The following is a 16,225-nucleotide window of genomic DNA, read 5'->3' on the forward strand; positions in this document are numbered from 1 at the left end:
GCCCCCTGAGCAGACCCCCAGCGGGGAGCCCCCTGAGGGCAGGGAGGGGCCTGTCCCACCCCTGCTCCACCCCCCAGCCTGGCCTGGCCTCACCCAGAGGAAGGGTGGATTGTATTTGTTAATGGGATGAATGCAGGAGCCTGGGAAGCTGCCTGAAGGAGGTGGATGGTGAAGGGTGCTTTCTCCCTGACCTTCACCTTGAGGGGGAGATGCTCAGGGTGAAGGAGAATGAGCAAAGGCTCCAGATTTGGGAGTCCGAGCGACAGGCCTAGGCGGGTGTATCAGATGGGGCTGTGTCTCTGGGAAAGTTGCTGGTCCTCTCTGAGCCGTAGCTTTCTCATTAGTGAAATGTGCAAAAATGATAGAAGGCCAGCCTTGTACAGTTGTCCAGAGGATCCACTGAGATAATGAGGTGGGAACGTGGTATAGCGCCTGACACTTACCAAGTGTCATCCAGGCACGCAAGGATGTCCCTCCTGGCCCCGTGGCTTTGGGTGTTCTCTCCCTTCTTCCTTCTTTCCTTTTTTCTTCTTCTCATCTAACTTTCTTTCTTTCTTGAGATTTTACTTATGTATCTGAGACAGAGACAGTGAGCGAGAGAGCATGAGCAAGGTGGAGGGGCAGAGCGGGAGGGATGAGCAGACTCCCTGCTGAGCAAGGAGAGGGATGCAGGGCTCAGGGCTCCATCCCAAGACCCTGGAATCACGACCTAAGCTGAAGGTAGATGCTTAACGGACTGAGCCACCCAGGCGCCCCAGTACTCTCCCTTCTGCCTTCATGTCCTTCTCTACATCCTCTGCCTTTTCCTTCCAGATCATGGGTATGCTCTTGGACCCCCTTCTCACCTGCCCAGCCCAAGCACAGCCAATGTTCCTCCTCAAATCCCCCAGGACTAAGTTCAAGCTTCAACCAGAACCCATGCGAAGTGACTGATTTCTGTTCAAAGCCAAGTGTCAGCCAATTTCTTGAGGGCAGAAGCTATCTGTATTGATTTCTAGATCCCTGGAGTCTTACAGTGGCCCTAGTACACAGGTGGTGCAGAATGAATGAATGGTTGGATGAATGAATGGATGGACGGATGGATGGATGGATGAATGAACAACTAGCTAGCTGGTCTGCGCAGAGTCGACACCCTTCTGGCAGGTTTTAGTAATAAAAGACTGTATAGTTCAAAGGCTGAACCCTGCTGACACCTTCAGAAAAACGGTCCATCATATGGGTGAAGGGCTATTGTCTTTCTAAAGCTTCCATGTGTTTCCTCTAATCCTCAGAGGACAGGGACAATTATTCTGAGTTCTCAATTGCTCGGTTGTCACACAGCATGTTGGAGGTGGGAACAGAAGCTGCCCAGTCCCTGGCCCAGACAATCCTTTTGGTCCTTGGCCCCTGGACTGATGGGTGTGGGCCCATTTTACAACCTCTGTGATGTGCTGAATGGAGTGGGGGTGGCGAGTTGGTTCACCTCCACAGAGAGGAAGGATCAGCCCCCAGCTCACACGAACATATGTTTCCTAAAGAAAGAATGTAGAAAAACAAGACTCAGAATGGTTATAGAATAAAAATAAAATGAATAGCTAAATGGATGGTGGAAAAATGGTGGTTTGGATGGATGGACACCTGGGGGGCTGAATGGTGGTTGGATTGGTGATGGCTAGAGCTGAATGAGTAGATGGATAAGTGGATGGATGGATGGATGGTTGGATGGATGGATGGATGGATGGACGAATGGATGGATGGACGGATGGATGGATGGATGGATGGTTGGATGGATGGATGGATGGATAGACGGACGGACGGAGGGATGGATGGATGGATGGATGGATGGTTGGGTGAATGGATGGATGAGTAAGTGGATGGATGAATGAATGAATAAGTAGATGGATGGTGGGTGGGTGGTAGATGGATATAAGATGGGGAAATGGATAAGTGAACAGTTCATGAATGGGTAGGTGGGTAAGTGGGTAGGTGCGTGGATGGACAGAGGAGTGCATGGTGGGTAGATCAAAAGATGGAAACTTGAGTGGGCAGGTGCGTGAGCAGATGGATGGGCGGATGGAGGCTGGGTAGGTGGATCAGTAGGTGAGGATGTGGATAGGCAGATAGATGTATGGACGGGAGGACAGATGGAAGGTGAGTGGGTGGGTGACACTGACATACAGCAAAAAGCACACCAACTAGGAATCAGACAATCTTGTCTTGGCCCTGAATCTGCCCCTAATGCCCAATGGGACTCTTAGTAAGTCATCCAGCCTTCTTGGACTTCACCTTCCTTCTCTAAAAGGGAAATGCTCCTCTTGCCCCCAATACCCAAAGATCAGAAAAGATTCCTAGGCTGTGAGTACTCCAGCACCATACCCTCTCCAAACCTAGTGACCAGTCTCGTCGTGCCCGCGTATCTCTGTTTCCCACGCCCACAGGGACCTTCAGTGCAGCTCCCATCAATGTCTTCTGATGAGGCTTGGAGAACTCTGTTCGCAGCAAAGTCCCATACCAGAAACACGGTCCCATGAGTCTAGTCAAGCCCAAATGATATGGGCTGGACTCAAGAGGCCATCTCTGAGGTCCCAGAAGTGGATTCTGATCCCAGCTCTGGCATTCAGTGCTGTGGGGCCTGAGGCATGTTGTTGTGCCCGCCTGAGCCTCAGTTTTCCCAATGGCAAACAGGGATGATAGTAGCACCCATCTCCCAGCATGGTCTCTGGGACCGGATGCACGGCCATGCCTGGGGCCCCCGGGTGGGATCAGGGAGACAAAGACACCCTTGCTGGTATTCTAGCTCTGGAGCCCAAAGAGCCCCCACCAGACTCGCTGTGGGATGAGTGTCCCTTATTCCACAAAGGTCTGGTGCCTGCCTGCAGGTTTCTAGAATGGGGACGTTCCATGGAGCCAAAGATTGGACTCTGCGACAGCTCCTGCTACTACCCCCAGCCAGCCCCTGGCAGTCCCTAGTAAGCTGTGGTGTCTCCCCTGCTTACTGGATGGTCATAGGACTCTCCTCGTGGGTGGTGGAATCTTCAGAGATTGTCACTGTTGGGGCGCCTGGGTGGCTCACTGGGTTAAAGCCTCTGCCTTCGGTTCAGGTCATGATCCCAGGATCCTGAGATGGAGCCCCGTATGGGGCTCTCGCTCAGTGGGAGAGCTGAGCTGCTTCTTCCTCTCTCTGCCTCTCTGCCTACTCGTGATCTCTGTCTGTCAAATAAATAAATACAATCTTAAAAAAGAGAGAGAGAGAGATTGTCGCTGTTGCCCCTGCCTCCCAGGGGACCCCCAACACTTTGCAGACCCCAGGGGTACCCACAGAGTCCATGGGAGTTTGGACAGCTCCAGGGACAAGGTCGTTGGTCAGGTGAGTGAGCAGCGCTCGGGAGAGGTGCCCCGATTGAGGGAAGTAGGAACAAAGGGGCCCCTGAGGGAGCAACAGTGCAAGGTCCCAGACTCCTCCAGCCCTGGGTTCCTTCCTTCCCTTCCCCACCTGCTGCAGACTGGTTAAAATGGCACCTCCACCATCTGTGGTCCCTCCCCCACCCCGTGGGCACGACTGTGATTCCAGGACCAGCTCCCCTCATAAATAGGCTGCTGGCGGGTCCCCAGGGCCAGGCAGGCGATGGATCTGGGGTGAGGATCCCATGGGTGAGCAGGTACGACTGCAGGGACCACGAGAGTTCCATGCCCTTCCGTGGGGGCACCCCTACTCCTGGGGGCTCCCAACTGCCCCCATTCCTTCCCTGGTTCCTTCAGCTCCCATCCTCCCGGGATCTCACATCCTAACTGCCCGGCTTCTGCTGTGTTTAGAGAATCTCACGTCACTGCCTGGGTCCAATCCATGGACCCTCCTTAACCAGTGCTGTCTCCCTGGGCAGTAAGCACCATGCTCCCCACCCCAGGATCTCCGCTTTACAACCAGGGAAACTGAGGCTGGGAAGTGGGGGACCAGGTAGTGGTGGAGGACTCACCCCCCACCCCACCCTGGCTGCAGTGGGAAGCGGTTAGCAAGAGAGAAGCCGCAGGGTGTTCAGGTGCCCAGTCCTGACCTTGTAAACCAGCTCTCTGGCCTCAGCGTTCATATCTGGGGAATGGGGATGTCCAGACTGCCCCCTGCAAGGGTATCTTTTGAGCCAGAGAGCACACACGTCATTGTCTCACAACCCCCCAAGGCCTGGGAGAGGCAGCACCGGAGGGCTGGGGGGCAGTTGGGGGCTCTCCACCGCCTCTGTTCCTCCCCACCCCCCCACCCGGTCCTGGGGCTGGGGCTCCTCCCTCCCCCACCGCAGCAGCCAGGCCAGCTGCCCCTCCTCTCTCCAGGCTTCTGCCTGTCAGCTCCATCCCGAAAGCCCCCAGACCCCAGCTGTAGTGTTTTTACTGCTTTGACCAGCCGCTGAGCCTCCCTCCTCCCCCTCCCTCCTCCCCCCTCCTCCATCTTTCCCCCCCTCGCTCTCCTCTCTCTCTCCATCCTCCCCCCTCCTCCTCTTCATCTTTCTCCCTCAGTTCTCCGCTCTCGCTCCCCTCCCTCCTCCTCTCCCTCCTCCCTCCCCCCTCCCTGTCCCTCCTCCCCCCCATCCCTTCGCCCTCCCTCCCAAGCGCTCCCTCCCTCCCTCCCCCTCTCCGGGGGAAGAAAGGTCACCGTGCAGCTGATTACTCAGAGCTCAGTTGCTGTAGCAACCGGCGGGGGAAGTGGGACAGGCGGGCTTTGAGGACGCGTGAGGTCGGCCGCGGGCGGCTGGAGCCGGCGCGGGCCTCTGAGCTCCTGCGAGAGGGAGGCTGCCGGCAGCCCGGCTCCTCGGCCGCTGCGGGCCCGGCTTCGGGGTTTCATTTTTAATGAAGAATGCTTGCTCCCCTCGCGCACCCCTCCCCGCCTCCTTCCGCCTCCCCGGGGGCGCTGGAGGGGGAGTGCGCCCCGCCCGGGTTTGGCTGCCTCTGGCTCTCTCTGGTTCTGGATCTCTGTCTCTCTGTGTCTCCCCCTCTGCCAAGGTTCTGATGGCTTCCTTCTTTCTCCTCGCTCAGAGCTCAAAGGGACAGCCCTGTACCAGCACACACACACACACACACACCCCTCCCCTGGCAGGCTTGCTAAGGAGCCCATTAAAATCCTCAGCACCCCCATTCCCCCCAGAAGCCTTTGTCACTGGCCTGGGAGACACCCCACCACCACCACCACTTCCGAAGCAAGCCAGAGACAAGGGTCCACAGAGGGTCCAACCCTGTTCCCCCTGCGCCCACTGTGTGCCCAGCCCTGCCTTCCAGGAGCTTCTGGGCCCTTCGGGAAGGCATCACCCAGCTCACAGAGAAAGCCAGCCCTACAGGGGTGAGGGTGACTGATGCGGTGGGCAGAGGTGGGGGGATGCCTGCTCTTTGTGGGTGGAGAGTTCTCAGTCCCTGCTGTCTGTTGGCTCCTTCTCCAGCCAGCCAACCCTCCGGAGCTGGGCTAGCTGCAAGAGAGGGCCAGGGAGCTCTGAGGCCTGGCAGTGAGGGGCAGGGCCTCTGGAGCTGGGCAGACCTCTGTTCAAGTCCCCATCCCCCTGGGGGACCCTCCTCTAGGGCCGGTGGGAATGGGAAGCAGCTCAACGAGGTTGGAAAACCCTGGGCAGCTTAAAAAAGGAAACACTTACCATAGGACTGGACATTCCACTCAAAGGTGTTTATCCCAGAGCAGTGAAAATTCAGGTCGGTGCAAAGACTCATGCAGGAATCTTCATAGAAGCTTTATGTGTAACAGGCAGAACTGGAAACAGCCCGTCAACAGGTAACCGCCTCGACAGTTTGCGGTACGTCCAACCGTGGAACGCACCCCGACCACTATTAACTATTGATAAGAGGTTATTCATAAGAAGAAATTAATTATCGATACATGGAACACCATGTAATCTCAAGGTCGTGAAGCTGAGTGAGAGCAGCCAGGCAATAAGGGACGCATACGTGTGAGCCCCTTTATAGAACATTCTAGAAAATGCAAAACTAACCTGTTGACTGAAAGCAGCTCAGTGGTTGCTTTGGGACATTGGGAGCCAGGAGGTCCCACAAAGGGGCACAAGAAAACTTTTGGAGGATGGTGGATATGTTCACTGTCTTGAAGCGAATGGTGGTTTTGTGGGTGCATGGCCACGCCCAAACTCCTTAATCGTGCATCTATTGATGTCAATTAAACCTCCATAAATTGAAAAACCAAATTCCCGCTCTGCCACTCACTGACTGTGCGAACTTGGGTGGGTCCCCTTGCTCCTCCCGGCCTCACTGAGAACAGGGGGATAACATGGGCGGCCTCTGAGGGATGATTCTGAGGACCGAGAAACACAATGTTAATCACTCACCTCTGTCCAAAGCAAAACATGGGGGCCCCCGCCGGGGCCAAGAGCACTTGGTCATGCCAGAGCCTGACTTGGACTCCCTGTCCAGTGATCTTCCCATGGGGCCAGGGGTGATAAAGGTATAGAATGAGTTCAAGCAGGTGTGGCCCTCAGCTCAGAGCACAGGGCATCGCCACTGTTACTGTTCTGTGGGCTGAGTCCCCGTTGGTGACCTTCAGCGGCCTCTGTTTGTGGCAGGGGGTGAGGTGTGGGACTATGCTGGAGGCCCAGACATGGGGGATCCCATTCGCTGTGATCATTATTCCAAGAGCCCCCTCCTCCCCTCTGCTGCACACAGAGCCAGGAGGCCTGGCTACCCAGTGACCGGTCCTCCCTCCCCAGCCTTGAACCTTCTCCCGGACACCTACCATATGCTGGGCATGGAAGGGGATCGCCCCAGGGTGGTCAGGGCTGTGTTCAGGGAAGCCCGAGGTGTGTCAGAGCCTGGAGGGGTCCCTGACCCAGCCTGCTGCTTGGGGAAGAGGGCAGAAAAAGGAGAAGAGGTCTAACCTGAGACCCAAAGCTTGAAAAAGAGTCAGCCGGGCGGAAGCTATGGGGATGCCCCTGGTGAAGGACACAGTAGCATGTGCAAAGGTCCTAAGGGTGAGACGAAAACAGGGCTAATTAGACCATTGAAAAATACTCCATTCCCCAAGCAGAGAGCTACAAGAAGTAGCATTGATTGAGGGAGGGAGGGAGAGGTCAGTGTGGGTCACGCCATTCTGGCTTTGTGTTAGTCTCAGTGTCAGACTGAGAGTAATGGGGAGCCATGGAAGGCTATAGGCAGAGGAGTGACACATTCAGAAGCACTCCCAGGAAGATTACTCTGGCTGCCTTGAGTAGAAGAGACTGCAGGGGCAGAGGTAGGAGCAGAGAGTAAGACCCATGAGACAGCGGCTGCAGATGTCCAGGTGAGAACTAATGGGGGGTTGTTCCAGGGAGGCAGATGGAGGGGCTGAGTGGACTAAACAAAAAGCCTTAAAGGCTAGATTTGTGGGGGAAAAGGGGTGAGGGAGGAGAGCAAAGAAGGGGCAGTGAGTGCGTAGTGGGCCTGTCTCTAAGACAGGCCAAGGTGGAGAATAGCTTCCCAGTCCTAAGTCCCCACAGCTCACCTGTAGCCCACAGAGGATCAAAGCCCTGGTCTGGACTGTCCATTTCCCAGGACGAGTCAAAAGCAGCACAAGGAGGGCCGGGCTCCAAACTCTGACGGATTTCCACTCTGCCTCGCACTGTGTCCCACCCCCAGCCCTGCTCCTTAGGCTTCCTCCTCCCTGAGACAGACAGATGCACCAGGACAGACTCGCAGCCAGCCCCAGAGGGCCCAGACAGCTGAGCAAACACTGCATGGGGCCTTCATCAATCACAGGAGAATGAGGATGCAGGGGTGGAGGGCGGCGGGTGTGGGCAGCAGTAGGAGAAGCAGTGGGGGGGCCTTCTGTGTAGAGCAGCAGTCCAGGCTTGGTCCCACTCACCCCCACGTCAGGCCCTCCTCCATCTCCTGGCTCCCCGTGCTGACAAATGCAGGTCCCAGAACTCGGGGTCATCTTTGAGCCCCACACCGGGTGGTAGGCAAGTCTGTGCTCTCTCCCTCTCCAGAACCACCCCCAAGTCTAGCCTCACCATCTCTCCCCACGCGCCAGCCTCACCTGGGCTCCTTGCCTCGTGTCCCCTCCCCCTCGGCCTCTTCCTCCATGCAGGCCTGGGGAAGCACACAGAGACTTTGAAGGACCTGATTGGGCTGTCACTGGCTCCTACCGACCGACCGCTCCACACTGTACCCAGAAGGGCACCGGTCACCCCCGAAACCCCGCTTCTGCCTCTAGCGCTGGTTTGCCCTTTGTCTTCGCTGTTCCAGACACCCGGATGCCTCCAGGCTTCTTCCTGACTCAGGTCCCAGCTCAGATGTCGCCTCCTCAAGGCGCCCCCCCTTCTCCTTGTCCCCCCAACCCAGTGTGTGTGTTGTGGGGGGACTATGGAAAGGGGGCTACCCTCAGTGCAAACTGCTGTCCTCTGACGGACCTCCTCTGGAGGAGGGGGGCTCTACCCTCTTTCCCAACTGGTTCCTACCCCCTGGGGTGAGAACTTTCCAGCCACCCTGCGGGTTCCCCACCTCATGCAACAGAGATGAGCCCAGGGTCCCAATGCCCGAAGTCCGGCTCCCTGGTCATTCACCAAGGGACGGAAGAGCCTGGGGGCTGAAGTCACAGATGTAGGGTTCAGAAGCCAGCTCTGCCACCCACAACCCACAGGGCCCTGGGCAAACTTCATCTCTCTGTGCCTCAGTTGTCTCATCTGTGCAATGGGGGAGGATGATGGCACCTGTCTCATAGGACTGCAGTGAGGAGGGGACAGACTTGCACCTGCTGTGAACAGCCCAGCCCAGCGCGCCCAGCCCCTGGTAAGCGTTCAGTGAATGGCAGCCCCTCAACGGCATCCGTTGGGCTTCTGCCCTGAGCCAGGCATGGGGGACCATGCCAGGGGAAGGGCCAGCCGAGGGCCTGTTCACTTTCTGACCAACGAGGCGCATCCATCTCTTCGTACCCGAACTCCCTCTTCTTCAGCCTCTCCCCGCCTCTCTGCTGGGTCCGGGGGACCCCTTCTTGTGTCCCAGAAGTCCATTCTGGTGAGGCCCTGGCCCTCCCGTGACCACTCATGGTCTTCTAGCTTGAAGCAGCTTGCAGAGCATGTCATTCCGGTGAGTGAACGAACGAACGAATGAATGAATGAATGACACCAGGACCCATCTGCCTCCCAGGGCAGCATCCCAAGAGAAGCCCACTTTGACCCCCGCCCGGTGGGGTCAGCAGGCCAGGCCTAGCCCAGGGGAGGAGGCTGCCAAGTTTGCCAATGGTCTAGAGGCTTCCAGAAGGCTCTCTACAAAAGGATCAAAGGAAGCAGATGACAGGAGGGCAGGAAATGGCTGCAGGTGGGGGCGGGGGGGGGCACACAGCCCCCTGCCCAGGCTGGGATGGAAGATCCACAGGAAAAGGACACAGATGGACAGGCCATGGGGGGTTGGGGAAGACAGGATGCGGGCAGAGGGCCTCAGCCACTTCCTTTGTGCAGAGGATGGACCCGAGGGTCTGCCCCTTCCCCCAGCTCCCCCTCCAACGCAGCATCTGCCCCCGGCCACCAGCATCCAGCCCTGGGCCCCAGCACCCAGAGGGCACTCGGAAAATGTTTGTGGATTCACAGTATTCGTGAATGAAGGGAAGTTTTCATCAGCCATTCCTGCTTTCTCCGGTAGTTGAGGAGAGACGGTCAGTCACTGAGATCAAGTGAAGAAGCAGGGTCTTGCCCCTGGTGCCCGGGCCACGACAGAGTTGTTATTCAAATCAGAGTCTTTCCAAGTCTCTAAAGTCTGCTCTTAAATACCCATTCTCAGGCTGTCGGCAAAACACCGTCTCGCTCACCCAGCCGTGCCTTCGCTTACCCTCTCATTCATTCCGCAAGCGTTTCCCAGAATCCTCCTCGCGCCCAGCCCTGTGCCGGGCACCAGGGCTCCTGCAGTGAATGAAACAGTCACAGTCCCTGCGGGCTCAGACTCCTCGTCTGGAGGGCAGCGCTCCACCCACAGAATTAATTCATCGTGATTGTGGAAAGTGCTGGGAAGGCAAATGCTGGGGTGCAAAGCCGGCATACGCAGGGGGCGTGTCCGGGGGCCTCTGAAAAGGCTTAGGATGCAGGCGACAGGAGGCAGGGACAGGTGGCGGGCAGTCCAGGACCGCGGAAGGCATGGAAGAAAATAAGAGGCATAATCCTGATCTGAGCAGGCATCATTCAGTGAGCCCCTTCCCTCCATAGACACCTTGGGCGGATTATTCTATAAATCTTTACAGGAAGATGGAGATGCCCTGATTATCCCCATTATAATTGGAGAGGTCGGCCACCACAGCTGCTAAGAGGCAGAATCAGTCATTTCCCCTGGTCTCTAAGCCCCGAAGTAAAGGCTGCTTTCCTGTTTCTTCCTCGAAGGGACAGAGGAGGCCTGAGATCCTCCCAAGCCTGGGGTGTGGGGCCCAGGGAGTGGGCTGGGGTTTGCTGTCTCTCTGCGCTTCTCCTCATCACCTGGAAGGTGGTGAGCGTGGGATAGAGGCCGCCACAAAGCCTCACAAGCTGTCCCAGGGTCCCCGTATGTATCCCTTGGGAAAGTGAAAAGGACTCACTTAGAATACCAATAATGGCACACAATTCCTGAGCACCGGTCACCTATCTGGCCCAGTGCTGAGTGTCTCTGCAGAGTGTCTCCTTGAACCCTACATGGCAGAGACTGCTGGCTGTCGCCCAGTATCCAGTCTGCATCTTCCCTTTAGTAATAGAGCATCCCCCTTCTGGGATTTTAAAGAAGCCCACAGCTGCCAGGCTAAATACTACACTTCCCAGTCTCTCTTGCAACCAAGTGTGGTCATGTGATCAGTTCTGGCCAGTGGCAGCCAAGAGAGGTGTCTAAGCGCCTTCCAGCTTGCCCTTAAAAGGAAGGGGTGGTCTCCACCTCCTGGGTCTTCCCAACACTCCCAGGAAAGAATGGGGAGGGGGAGACAGTGGCCATCTTCCACCCTGCGGAAGGAGGGAAAGACAGAAGGAGCGTGGGCCCTGGACCAGCTCCCAGAGCGGAGCCCCTTAGACTGACACATGAAGGAAATCGGTTCCTCTCTAGCTCCGGTTCCTTGGGTTCTGCTAGACTAGCTGGGATGCCCTGACAGAGACCCTGAGGCTCCGAGAGGGAAGTCCGCATTGGCTGGGAAATGGCAAAGCAACACTTGATGTGGGGCCAAGGAAGAGGGACCCAGAGCCTTAGTGTGCTCAAGGGCCCTGGGCAGACCACTAGGCTGCACCCAAGTGATGTTCCATCCATGACTTCCAGGGGGATGGCCTGGGGTGCTTTCTAGGGAGGATCTAACCCTGCAAGAACTGATGGTTTCTGAGCCCTATATCGGATTTCAGTTAGTAGGAGCCGCAGCACGGACTTCTTCTAATTCCTATGCCCAACATTCAAAGGTGATCGCGTTGACAGTGTCTTCCAGTTTGGAAGTGACTTCACAGCCACTGTCACCTTTAACCTTGACCCCTCCCTATGAGGTCAGCAGGGAACCATCCTTATGATTCCCATTTTGCAGGTGGGGAGACAATCTCTGTGCACATTACCTGACGCGTGGTAACTGCCTCACATGTGGCGGGTCTTCTGCTTCCTTTAATTGTGTGTGTGTGTGTGTGTGCGCGCGCGCCCGCGCGCGCAGGGTGGGGGAGGGTTGGAGAGAGAGAGAGCATGCGGCAGGAGTGCACGGGCTTGGAGTGGGGGAGGGGCAGAGGGCGCAGAAGAGAGAATCTTAAGCAGGCTCCAGGCCCATCGCAAAAAACCAAGAGCGGTCGCTTAATCCACTGAGTCACCCAGCAACCCCAATAATGTTTTCTTAGTAATATGCTACTATTGACTATTTTTAAATTTTATTTTATTTATTTTTTTTAAGATTTTTTTTTTTTATAAGAGAGAGAGAGAGACTGCACAAGTGCGAGGGAGGGGCAGAAGGAGAGGACAAGGCAGCCTCCATGCTGAGCAGGGGGCCAGAGGGGAGGGGCTCAATCCCAGAACCCTGGGATCATGACCTGAGCCAAAGGCAGACACTTAGCTCACTGCGCCACCCAGGTTCCCCTTACTTATTTATTTTTTTACTTCCTCTTTTTATTTTTTAAAGATTTATTTATTTATTTTAGAGAGAGAGAGAATCTCAAGCAGACCCCACACTGAGCACGGAGCCCGACAAGGGGCTCAATCCCAGCACTCCAAGATCATGACCTGATCCGAAACCAAGAGTCAGGCACCCAAATGACTGCGCCACCCAGGTGCCCCTACTGGTGATTTTTTAATCATCATTTTTAAAGAAGAGTAGGAAGCGAGAGTGCCGTAGGAGAAGCCCATGGGAGAACCCAGAAGACCCAGTGGCCTCTGGACTTGCTGATGACCTTGACATGTTTCTTCCCTTCCCTGATACCTATTTCCCTGGTGTAAACTGAGGAAGTTGGAGGAGATGACCCCTTCCCCCACTCTCCTTCTGGGTTTTGCTGCTCTGTACTACTGTGGTTGACCATGGTCAGAGTGCCCAGCCTTTGAGGACAGAAGCAGCCGCAGGGGGGGGGGCAGCGGGCCATTCCTGGGCCCTCTGTGAGCTTTTCCCAGCTCCCTTTCTGAGCCTGGCTCTGAGTCCTGGGACTTCACATGTTGCTCTCCGAGCCTCAGTTTCCTCATCTGTAAAATGGGAATGATAATAAGAGTAAAGACAGTGCTCACAGGACAGGCATGTCAATTACATGCGTTGATACCTATAAAGTACTTAGAATAGAGCCTGTCTCAGTAACCGCTCCGTTATGGCTAGTGATTGTCAGTCATCGGTAATATATTATTAATCATTATGATGTGGAGTTCATGGACGTTTACAGATGATTGCAAGAGAAAAGAGGACATTTGAGTATCAAGAAATGGCGGTTCTGGTGGAATCCAAGGGCGGGGTCTTGATTCAGTGTCCTTGGGTGCCCCTCCAGGGTCTGTGGGACCCTACTCTGGCCACCTTTCTTCTCTGTTAATTTTTTCCAGTCAGCCCCACTTGGGTTGGTCAGTTATGTTAGGAATGGAAATTCCCAGCGTCAGTGTTGAAAAAGATCTCAAAGTTGCCTCAGCCAACCCTTTGCCTGAGTCATGGCTCTGTGCACACACCCCCGCGCACACACACCCCCACACACGCCCCTGCCTGTCCTTGAATACCTCCCCAGGTGGGTCACTCATTACCTACAAGGCTGTCCTGTTAGTTTATCTTGTGAGGCCAGACCAACCTCCCCGGGTGGCCTCCACTGATTCTGCCTTCCCGGTCCTTCCAGAACAAGTCCACACCCTCTGCTCCCACTGGCCCCTGGGGCAACAGGAGTGCAGCTACTAACTAGCGCTTCCTAACCTGAAACCTCCCTGGGGTGTTGATGACCCTCACAGAGCCAAAATCAGCACAGAGCCCTGGTTCCCGGGAAGTGAAGTGATAACAGCCACACAGAGAAGCCGAGGGAGGCTCGTGGCCTTGCAGTTGTCCACCTGCCCACCACCAGCCTGCTTTTCTCTTCTTGCTGGCCTGGACCCTTCCCTTTGGTACCAAAACTGCAGGCAGAGGAAAGGCAAAGATTTGCCTGAAGCAAACACAGCAAATCCTTTCACAAATACACACCCCCCCAGAAAGCTGACTCTGAGACACCAGGGAGAAGAGGCCTACTTGATTAGATTTCTTTGGGGTCTGTGGCCTAATTTCATTGCGTATCTTAGCTTGAGGTTCCTATACTGACTGTGGCATGTTTGATTTCTCCAAGCTGTTCTTGGGCCGGTGTATAAACTCCCATCTGTGGATATTCTCCTAAGACACTTGCACACTATATTCCTGAGGCTATGTTTCTATTCTGGCCTCCCCATTCCCTAGGGCTAGGTCCCCGTTCAAGTCACTTCGCGTCCCCGGCCCTCAGTTTCTCCACCTGTAAAATGGGCATCATAGCTGTCCTGGCTTCTGAGGGGTTTTTTGAGTGTTCCATGAGGTCAGCTCTCTGAAGCCTCAGGTCTCATCCCAGATATACAGTAGGTCTTTAATTAGTGTTAGAAACCCTTAGCTCTCAGCGGGAAGATGAGCTCAGTACCCTGAAGTTAGCTGGAGTTAGGGGCGATGAATCCCCTTTGTGAGAGGGGCTTGGTCTGGAAACCACGTTTAGCCTATTCTAGTCCCTGAGTCAATGAGTCTCAAACTTTACTGAGTTTTACTGGAGAGATCTGGGAAATGAAGAGCCCCAGGCCCTGTGCTCAGACAGCCTGATTCAGGAGGTCTGCAGAGGCCTCCTGGAATGCTCAGTTTAACAACCTCCCCACTCTGCCTGTGCCGCCCCTCCTCCCAAGCTAGGAATAAATGTTCCTGTACCAGAAGCTTCAACCTGGAAATGCGAAGCCAAACAAGACAGAACAGGCCCCTGTCCCCCAGGGGGCTCGCCACCTGATAGGGGATGTTCCCTCAAGGTTCCCAGAGGAGACTGAGTTCTGGAATGAGCAGGAAGAGCTGTGGGAATTTAAAAGGTCAGAAGAGACCTACCTCTTGGACTGTGTGGTTGTTGTCCCAAGACAGAAAGATTCCCAGACTGGAGCCTTGGGGCATGAAGGCCTGGGGAAGGGGGCTGGGGTGCCCAGGCTGGCCTGGAAGCAAAGGCTGCAGTGCCTGACCTTGCCTGTGCTGGGGCTGTCGGGGGGCGGGGAGATACGTTGTAGATGAGGCAGGAAGGTGGTCTATGAGGCAGTCGGGTGTTGCCTGTGGACTGGGACAGCTTCATCCTTCCAAGCTGCGTGCCCTTGGGCCAGCAACTTCCCCCTTCTTAAGCTTTATTTCTGCCTCTCCAAAGGGATGGGGCCAGCCACCTGCGTGGCAATTTACCAAGAAGGTAAGGACACGTCAGCTCCAAGGACTCTCAGTTTGCATGGGCCCTGCCAAGGCCCCTGGGCTTAAATGTGTATTCATAACTTCACATTACTTTTCTTAAAGAGGGTCCCCAAGATTGTAAAAGCTCTGGGCCCTGCAAACCAGGATCCACTGAGGCCCACCTCAGTTGTCGGAAGATTTGGTGACAAGACAGTGAGCCCCTCGGGAAGCTCCCGAGCCTTAAAAGAACATACTAGCATGCTGGACAGGGGCAAAGTTTGTCCCCTGGAGAGCCTGGACTTTCCTGACAGTCCCTTGCCCCTATGAACTCAGGACTCCAGCCCAGACTGGAAGCAGAGAGGGGCAGGTTGGAAGCAGAATGGTGGACATGGTGGGGGGCGGGGGGGGGGCGGTAGGGGAGGGAAGGCAGGAGGAATAGCAGACCCCTCTGGCTGCCAGATGCCCAAGCCTTTGAAGCACTAGGCTGGTGAGAAGCGAGCCACAGGTGAGGGCCCTGGGCAGAGGCCTTGGGGTTGAAGTGGCTTTGATAATGACCTTCAAATGTCTCAAACCAGGAAAGGATGCAGGTTATCCAGAAACAGCAGGGGTAAGGGAGAGGAAGGGATACTGGGGCCTGGAGATCTTCCCTTCCGTGTGAGAAGAGGACCCGCCCCCTGTGCCAGGCCCTGCCCAGGTACCCCATCTCCCTGAACCCTCACATCACCACCTTCAAGTCCTCCTGCTACTTCTCTCCATCCCGCCCAAGAGGAAGCAGAGGTTCAGAGAGGGCAAGTCCTTAGCTTAAGGGAACACAGCAGGGGTGAATTCGGCACACAGGAGGATTTGGACCCAGCTCTAACTCCAAATTCCAGTTCTTAACCCTCTCTTACCACAGTCCTCTCCGTGGACTCGGTGGCCCAGAGGCCTCGCAATAAAGATGGGAATGAAGGAAGGAAGGAAGGAAGGAAAAAATTCACAGGCCAGGCTCTTCCCTCAGCCAGCCCGCTCCTTCTCACCCCGCCGACCCGACATCCCCTCCGCGGCCTAACTGGGAGGTTTCTGAGCCGCCGGTCCTGCTGCTGCTGGTTCCCCTCGCTCCTCCCGCAGCCCACCCCGAGGCAGCCTCCTGCAACAGGACCCCCGGCGTGGGGACGCCTCCCGACCCCCGAGGCCAGGCGGGAGAGCCGCGACCTCAGGCGGGGTGGTCTCCGCAGCCGCGCCCCTTGCCCGGGACAGCTAAATCATTGATTTGGCCATAAATAAGGGATCTGCGCCGCGCGCGCGCCCTCTGCCCCGGGGTGCGGGGTTCCCCGTTAGGGTTAGGGGCGGGGTGGGGGGCGGCGACGGGGGGGGGTGGACGGGGCCCACCGGGCCGTGTGCGCAAGTGGCGCCCAGCTTCGCTCCGCGGGCCTTTCTCCCTCTCGCTCCCTCGCGCCGGCTTTTTCCCTTTTCCTTTTT

At 56.1% G+C, this 16,225-nt stretch overlaps 1 long non-coding RNA gene across 3 annotated transcripts; it reads right to left on the reverse strand.

Moving 5' to 3' along the window:
• Positions 1-772: 772 nt before the first annotated feature.
• On the reverse strand, positions 773-15,129 carry LOC106006255. 3 transcript variants are annotated; one of them, XR_006607450.1, is made up of 6 exons: positions 14,447-15,129; positions 7,454-10,015; positions 5,607-6,938; positions 4,032-4,095; positions 2,976-3,189; positions 773-1,511 (listed from the first exon to the last, which is right to left on the reverse strand). It is a non-coding gene; the product is annotated as an uncharacterized LOC106006255 (long non-coding RNA). The 3 variants fall into 3 exon arrangements; XR_001180220.2 differs by having other exon boundaries at positions 5,607-10,015; XR_006607449.1 differs by lacking the exon at positions 4,032-4,095 and having other exon boundaries at positions 5,607-10,015.
• Between the last annotated feature and the right edge of the window lie 1,096 nt (positions 15,130-16,225).

The sequence above is a fragment of the Mustela putorius genome, unplaced genomic scaffold (genome assembly GCF_011764305.1).
Source record: "Mustela putorius furo isolate JIRA1106 unplaced genomic scaffold, ASM1176430v1.1 tig00000596_pilon_pilon_pilon, whole genome shotgun sequence".
NCBI classification, from domain to species: domain Eukaryota; kingdom Metazoa; phylum Chordata; class Mammalia; order Carnivora; family Mustelidae; genus Mustela; species Mustela putorius.